Genomic DNA, 7,500 nt, shown 5'->3' on the forward strand with positions numbered 1-7,500 from the left:
TACCCATCTATCAACTTAACTTATTTGTTTACCTACTCATCCATTTACATACATTGACCTACCTACTTACCTACCTTCCTACCTACCTACCTACTTACCTCCTTACCTATTTCTTTACTACCCACAAGGGGCTAAACACAGAGAGGACAAACAAGGACAGACAAACGGATTAAGTCGATTATATCGACCCCAGTGCGTAACTGGTACTTAATATATCGACCCCGAAAGGATGAAAGGCAAAGTCGACCTCGGCGGAATTTGAACTTGGAACGTAACGACAGACGAAATACGGCTACGCATTTCGCCCGGCGTGCTAACGTTTCTGCCAGCTCGCCGCCTACTTACCTACCTACCTACCTACCTACCTATCTATCTACTTATATATATATATATATATATACATAACAGCCTTACTAGCAAATCTACCTGTGTATGTATAAACTCTGAGTATAGGGGTATTACTACCTTCTATGTGCATCTCCTATTTATTACGGAGGATGTTTCATTTATGAGGACGTACTCCTGTATTTGTCTGAGTGTTGGGTCCTTCGGGTAATTGGATAAAATGTAAATGTCAAGTCGACCCAGTGTGCTTCCATGTTGGTCTTTGTCATGTTGTTAGAGCATGGAGGACATTTTACTATTGTAAAATTTTTGTTATATAAGTATTTCAAGAATAAAATATCGTCTCTTCCGTAATAGATTGAAATGAGAAAAAAAAACAGAAATAGAATTTGGAGTAAGAAATTGAAGACAGAGAGGAACTTCCCTCGAGGTGAGAGAATCTCTGAGTGAAAGATTTTATTTCAGATATTCTCATTTTAAAAAACATCTCTGGCTAATTGCTGAGAGAATGTTCATGTTGTCTTGGAGGAAGTTTGCGCTCACTGAGTCCTCTTGTTATTTTTATTTATTTATATACTCAATTTATTATGCGAGTAGATATAACTCATTCTGATTGTCATGTTTTGGTTGTCCTAATAACTGCAAGTACATACAGATAACTTTGTTTCGCACTAAATGTGGAGCTTGTCAATGCACCGTGATTTGGGATAAAACTTTAAAATAATTTAAAACATTTCTAAGCTATATAAACGATCGACTTTTTTCTCTCTCATCTTTTTATAAATATACATATTTACATACATATACATACATACACACATGCATACATACATAAATACATACATGCATACACGCGCGCACACACACACACACACACACACACACATACATATGTAAAAATACAAAATGGTACAAGAAGGCAAAACATCCAGACAGTTAGGTGATACAAAAATTGGACAACAAAATATCCAGATAGATGATACAAAGAAAACAATGTCTGGTCATTAGGAGTTTTCTTTCCTCAGTCGAGTTCCAGATTATCTTTGGAATTTCGGCTGGTTATACCCGAGATTACTCCAATCTGGCCAGCCCCATGGAAAAACTAAGCTAAGAGCATTAGATTCCTAGGAAGAAAGCAGCGAATGTATACAAAAACAAGGACGAAAAAAACGGACAATGTTACGCAAATATAATAAAAATGATAACAGGACATATCAACAGGTGTCTTTCGACTAAGGACGAATTAAATTAAACTGGCGTGTGTGGAAATGAAGACTTACGGCAGGGATACAAGATTTCACAGGGAGGAATATCGATGTTGCACAGACAACGGCCAGACCAAGAAAGAAAGATCAGGCTTAGCCGAACGCCGGTCACGTGGGCAAAGAGGAGAGATAGGTAGACGTAGAGGATAGATGAATTAAGGAGGGACGAGAAAAAATGACAGGGACACAGTGAAGTGAAAAGTGGAGGGAAAGTGAGCAAGAAGAGAAGACAATGAAATGTGAGAGAGGGGGATGAAAGAACGAAGAGTGGAATGAACGAATAATGTGAAAGGGCTGTTAGACAGAAAGAATAGAGTCGTACAAGATTTAGAAAAATGTATGTCCCTGTCATTCCGAAGAACTGGAGAAACACCATCCATACCACACGATGCGCCAGTCTTGGGCTGTTTAGTGCTTCTTCGGGACTAATATCACCAGTTAGAAAATGAATGAGCAGCGGTGAGATAACAAAATTGTCCGTGTGAGAGGTCTTACGGATTATTTACCTGTTTTAGTTTTCATGCGTCTTTAGATTGCCGAGCTGACGAGCTGCATATGGTACTGAGCAACATGTGCCCACTATGCAACTCTCAAAGAGAAAAATTCCTTTAGAAGACGCCAAAGTTCATGAAGCTCAAAACAGAATGACAGCTGCGAAACAAGCAAACCCAGCAGACCGAGACCATTGCAATACTTAATGCTGAAGCAAACTCGTACACAGACTTCAATCAGCTGTACTCCAAAGCACGTGCATGGAGGAGGAAATGAAGAGTGACAACGAAGCGAATGACGGCAGACAAATGAAAGCGACGCGGAAAACCATAATCAATTTGTGTAAATATTCCACTGGACGTTTACATTGGTTTCTACAATACACACGTAACATGTACATACATACATACAGACAAACATCCAACCTTACATGCATACATACGCACATAAACACACACACACACGCACACATATACATACGTACGTACGTACATACATCCCTACATACATGCGCACATACAAATTTGTATGTATGCATATATATATATATATATATATATATATCTATAAGTAATACTAAGCAATAAAGGGGTTTAGCAACGAATTGCTTACCACATACCGAATTTAGAATAGCAGTCAAAGAGTTATAGCTCTTTCTTCTACTAAAAAGGGAGATCTCAGTAAAAACAGCAATTGGAAGGCAGACACAAACCGGTAAGAGAGAATGAATTGACGGCAATCTATCATACAATTTTAGTTATCTACGGACGCACGTTTGCGAAATCAAGTTTTTAGGAAAGCATAAGATTAAATATTAAATAATTTCTACCTTACCAAAACTCTTTTTCTCTTCAGCGTAGAATACTATAATCATAATGATTATATTGAATTTTGAGATACTAGAAGGCACCAACTCAACTCAGTATCAGAGCGAGCTAGAATCCGCAACTAGTATCCCCAAATTCAAAGTGTGAATGAAAAGATTTGTGTCACCAGCCCCTTCCCACCCGCGTGTATCCAAAACAAGATGCTGTGGTCATCTACTGAGATAAAATATGGTTATCCGTAATAGGTGACACAATCTTTTCATTCACACTTTGAATTTGGGGATACTAGTTGCGGATTCTAGCTCGCTCTGATACTGAGTTGAGTTGGTGCCTTCTAGTATCTCAAAATTCAATATATAATCATTTATGATTATAGTATTCTACGCTGAGAGAAAGAAGTTTTGGTAAGGTAGAATTATTTAATATTTAATTCTTATGCTTTCCTAAAAAACTTGATTTCGAAACGTGCGTCCGTAGATAACTTAAATTGTATGATAGATTGCCGTCAATTCATTCTCTCTTACCTGTTTGTGTCTGCCTTCCAATTGCTGTTTTTACTGAGATCCCCCTTTTTAGTAGAAGAAATAGCTATAACTCTTTGACTGCTATTTCTAAATTCGGTATGTGGTAAGGCAATTCGTTGCTAAACCTTTATTGCTTAGTATTACTTAAATTTTCCTCGAATGAGCTTTACATGCCGAACTACTTGGTGTAATTGATAATTATTCCAAATTAAATAATTTCACCTTCATTATATATATATATATATATATATATATAATATATAGATAGATAGATAGATAGATAGATAGATAGATAGATAGATAGATAGATAAGATAGATAGATAGATAGATAGATAGATAGATAGATAGATAGATAGATAGATAGATATAGAGATACATAGATAGATATAGAGATAGATAGATAGATAGATAGATAGATAGATAGATAGATAGATAGATAGATAGATAGATAGATAGATAGATAGATAGATAGATAGATAGATAGATAGATAGATAGATGTATAATTTCGGCAACATTATGCATTCCTTTTAGGCCCCTAGTAGGTTCGCAGAAAAGCAACGAAACTTTCTCATACTTCAACGCTGACATTTCTCTTAAGTGTTATTGAATAAAAAATGAAAAGATTATTTTTGTATCTTAATTGGTTTGCAAGGACTCTTGAATGATGTAAACGCTCCACTTTCAGAACATGATCTCAGACTTAAGTCACTTGCCAAACAGGTACAACTACGATATATATATATATATATATATATATATATATATATATAATATATAATAGTATATATATATATATTAATATATATTTATATATCTATATATTTATATATATATATATATATATATATATATATATATATATATATATATATTATTATATATATGACACATATTTATACATGTATATACACATATATATACATACATAAATATATATACATATATGTATGTATATATATCTGGTGTGCGTGTGTGCTTATGTGTGTGTGTGTGTGCGTGTTTACACAAATATATGTATATATATAGTATAAGCATAAATATGTGCACACATGCATGAACGTATGTCTGTGTACGCATGTATTATATGTATATAGATATGAAAGCGGAAATCGATAGTCAGCAACACATATGATATATATGTATGTATGTGTATGTATGTATGTATACATGTATGTATGTATGTATGTATGTATGTATGTATGTATGTATGTATGTATGTATGTATGAATGTATGTATGCATACATACATTCTACATACAAATACATACATACATACAAACATACAATGCATACATACATACATACATACATACATACCTACATACAAACATACATGCATACATACATACATACATACATACATACATACATACTACATACATACAATACATACATCATACATATATATATACATGTAGGAATGTATAACTCCTTATATTGAACTCCACTATTACGCTCCAGTTAAATCTTTCTCTTCATAAATGTCCTATAAATACCACACATCCTTGGTTTCGTTGTCTCACTTCATTTAACATATGTATTCACACACACACACACACAAACGCACAAACGCACACACACACATAAACACACACACATATATATTTGCACCGTGGAAGATGTTTGTAAGTCAAAAACCGTTAGTTTCACTTCAACAATTAAATTTAATTTGTGTCAAAATATTTTCGTCGCTTAAAAGTTTGGAGAGAGACAGAAACCAAAGAAATAAAATTGGTACTTGGTATCATAAAAATAAATTTCACAGAGTACTGTCTGTCAACGCTACACTTCGACAATTTATCAAGTGGGGTATTTAAGAAAATCTTACGCACAACTATCTACACATGCCACTGATGCAAAACAGAGACAAGTCACCGAAACTGTCTGTATACAGGAGTACAAAAGCACACTCAACCGCAAATCAGAGTTGGGTAACACCCAAATTCCACTCGGAAGTACCCATCTATAATCACCCCTTACTCTCATTTATATGTAGAATTTCATACATACAAGTTGAAACGCACGATACCCATATATGTATATATACATGTTTGTGCGCGTGCACGACGTGTGTGAGTAGCTATGTATAGCTGTATGAGTGTACATAGATTTATATGCTCACATACATACATGCATACGTCCATATAGTAACGCTCTTGCAATCCCAAGGTGCAACTGCATGTATAGGCTATGTCATGCTTCTGTGGAACTCATCATGTGATTAGCAGCTGTCCTAAAATGTCGTCACGGTACTATCTCACTATGCGGCACGATGTTGTTGCAAAAATTTACAATGCGATCCGAAAAAAAAACCTACCCTGAAGTAACCTTAGAGAATCCCTGTGTTATGGAATACATTCATAAACACCAACTCAAGGAATACTCGTGGAATATTCCCATCAAAGCATCTGTCAAATGTAAACATAACAGGCCGGATATTGTTGTTTGGGACAGAGGGGCAAATGTATGTACCATCATAGAGGTTAGCTGCCCTGCTGATATAAATATCTCTTTGAAAATCAAAGAAAAAAAGGATATCTATGGACAACTGATTCGAAACCTCCAGCTTCTATATCCAGACTATGAATTCATATTCATACCAATAATAATTGGAGCAATAGGTTTTGTGCAATCTGTGAGTGGAACAATAAAAATATGCAAGACATTTTTCAAGTTCCAAATGTGAATTTGACTGTTAACTACATCCCAAAGATGGAGCCTTATATCTTTGATGGAAACTGGCTCCCTCCTCAGTGGAGGATTTATAATAATTAAAAGAAAATAGAAGAGACATATATACATACATACATACATACATACATAAGGAGTTATTTCCCTTTATATTTCCTATATCCATCCTTTTCTGGAATAACGCCTTATATTGAACTATACTATTTCCCTCTAGTTAACTCTCACATATCGTCTCTAATGAAGGGATATCCCTAATATCCCTGAAGCACTTGTAAAGCTACCTTTCTCTTTATAAATGTTTTATAAATTCCACACAACTTTGGTTTTGTTGTCTCATTTTATTTAATATATACATTCTCACACAAGACCCGCATTAGACTCCGCACTTGTATCATAATCGAACCAAAAGTCTTACATAACCTTAACTGCCATCTTGGAGCTTCTGGATATATGTATATGTATATATATATATATATATACAAATAAGAAAATGGAGGAACAGATTCCTTTCAATCATCGATTTACAGATAATACCAATTCATATTATTTATTAACTACTTAAATAGGAACATCCAAATCCAACAGAATAAAACAATATACATCAATAAGTAAGATAATACCATAAAAAATACATATAAAATGGATCTTACAGCTGTTTCAGCCTGTAGATAAAGGTATCTCATTGTGCCTATATATATTAATAATAACGTAAGCATAGCCCGTTACGGCCTATCTCTTACCTCTTGATCTGTGAACTCTACGTATGTACATGCATATATCTTTTGTATGATGTAAAAGGATAAAATCTCTTTATATATGTATATGTATTAGTGGATGTTTTTACACATGTATGTATATGCATATACATGTATTTGTTACCTGTGTGTATATATATGTATGCAGAATAAGACTGAAGTTTCGATTTTGACTGTATGATATATGAATATAATGACATTATTTGTTGAATTAATGTACTTGCATCTTCCATAGGCATCTGTCTATATATTATGTTATACTATATTATATATGTAATTTACAATATATTATATTATATTATACAATATTATATTATACTATATTTTATGTGGTATTTTTCATCTACTAGGTATTGTGAATACCAGAATGCAAATATTCCATTATTGGTATTACTAATAATAATAATATTAATAGTTTTGGTAATACAATATAATGCAATGAACTTTGGACTTTGTATATGTACCTTTTGATGTGAATATGTATGTATACTCCAGTATATATATTTGATTAACTGTAACCTTATGTGTATGTATATTATTATATATATACTTATATATATGTATATATATATACTTATATATATGTATATATATATACT

Source organism: Octopus sinensis, linkage group LG20 (assembly GCF_006345805.1).
Source record: "Octopus sinensis linkage group LG20, ASM634580v1, whole genome shotgun sequence".
In the NCBI taxonomy this organism is placed as follows: Eukaryota; Metazoa; Mollusca; class Cephalopoda; order Octopoda; family Octopodidae; genus Octopus; species Octopus sinensis.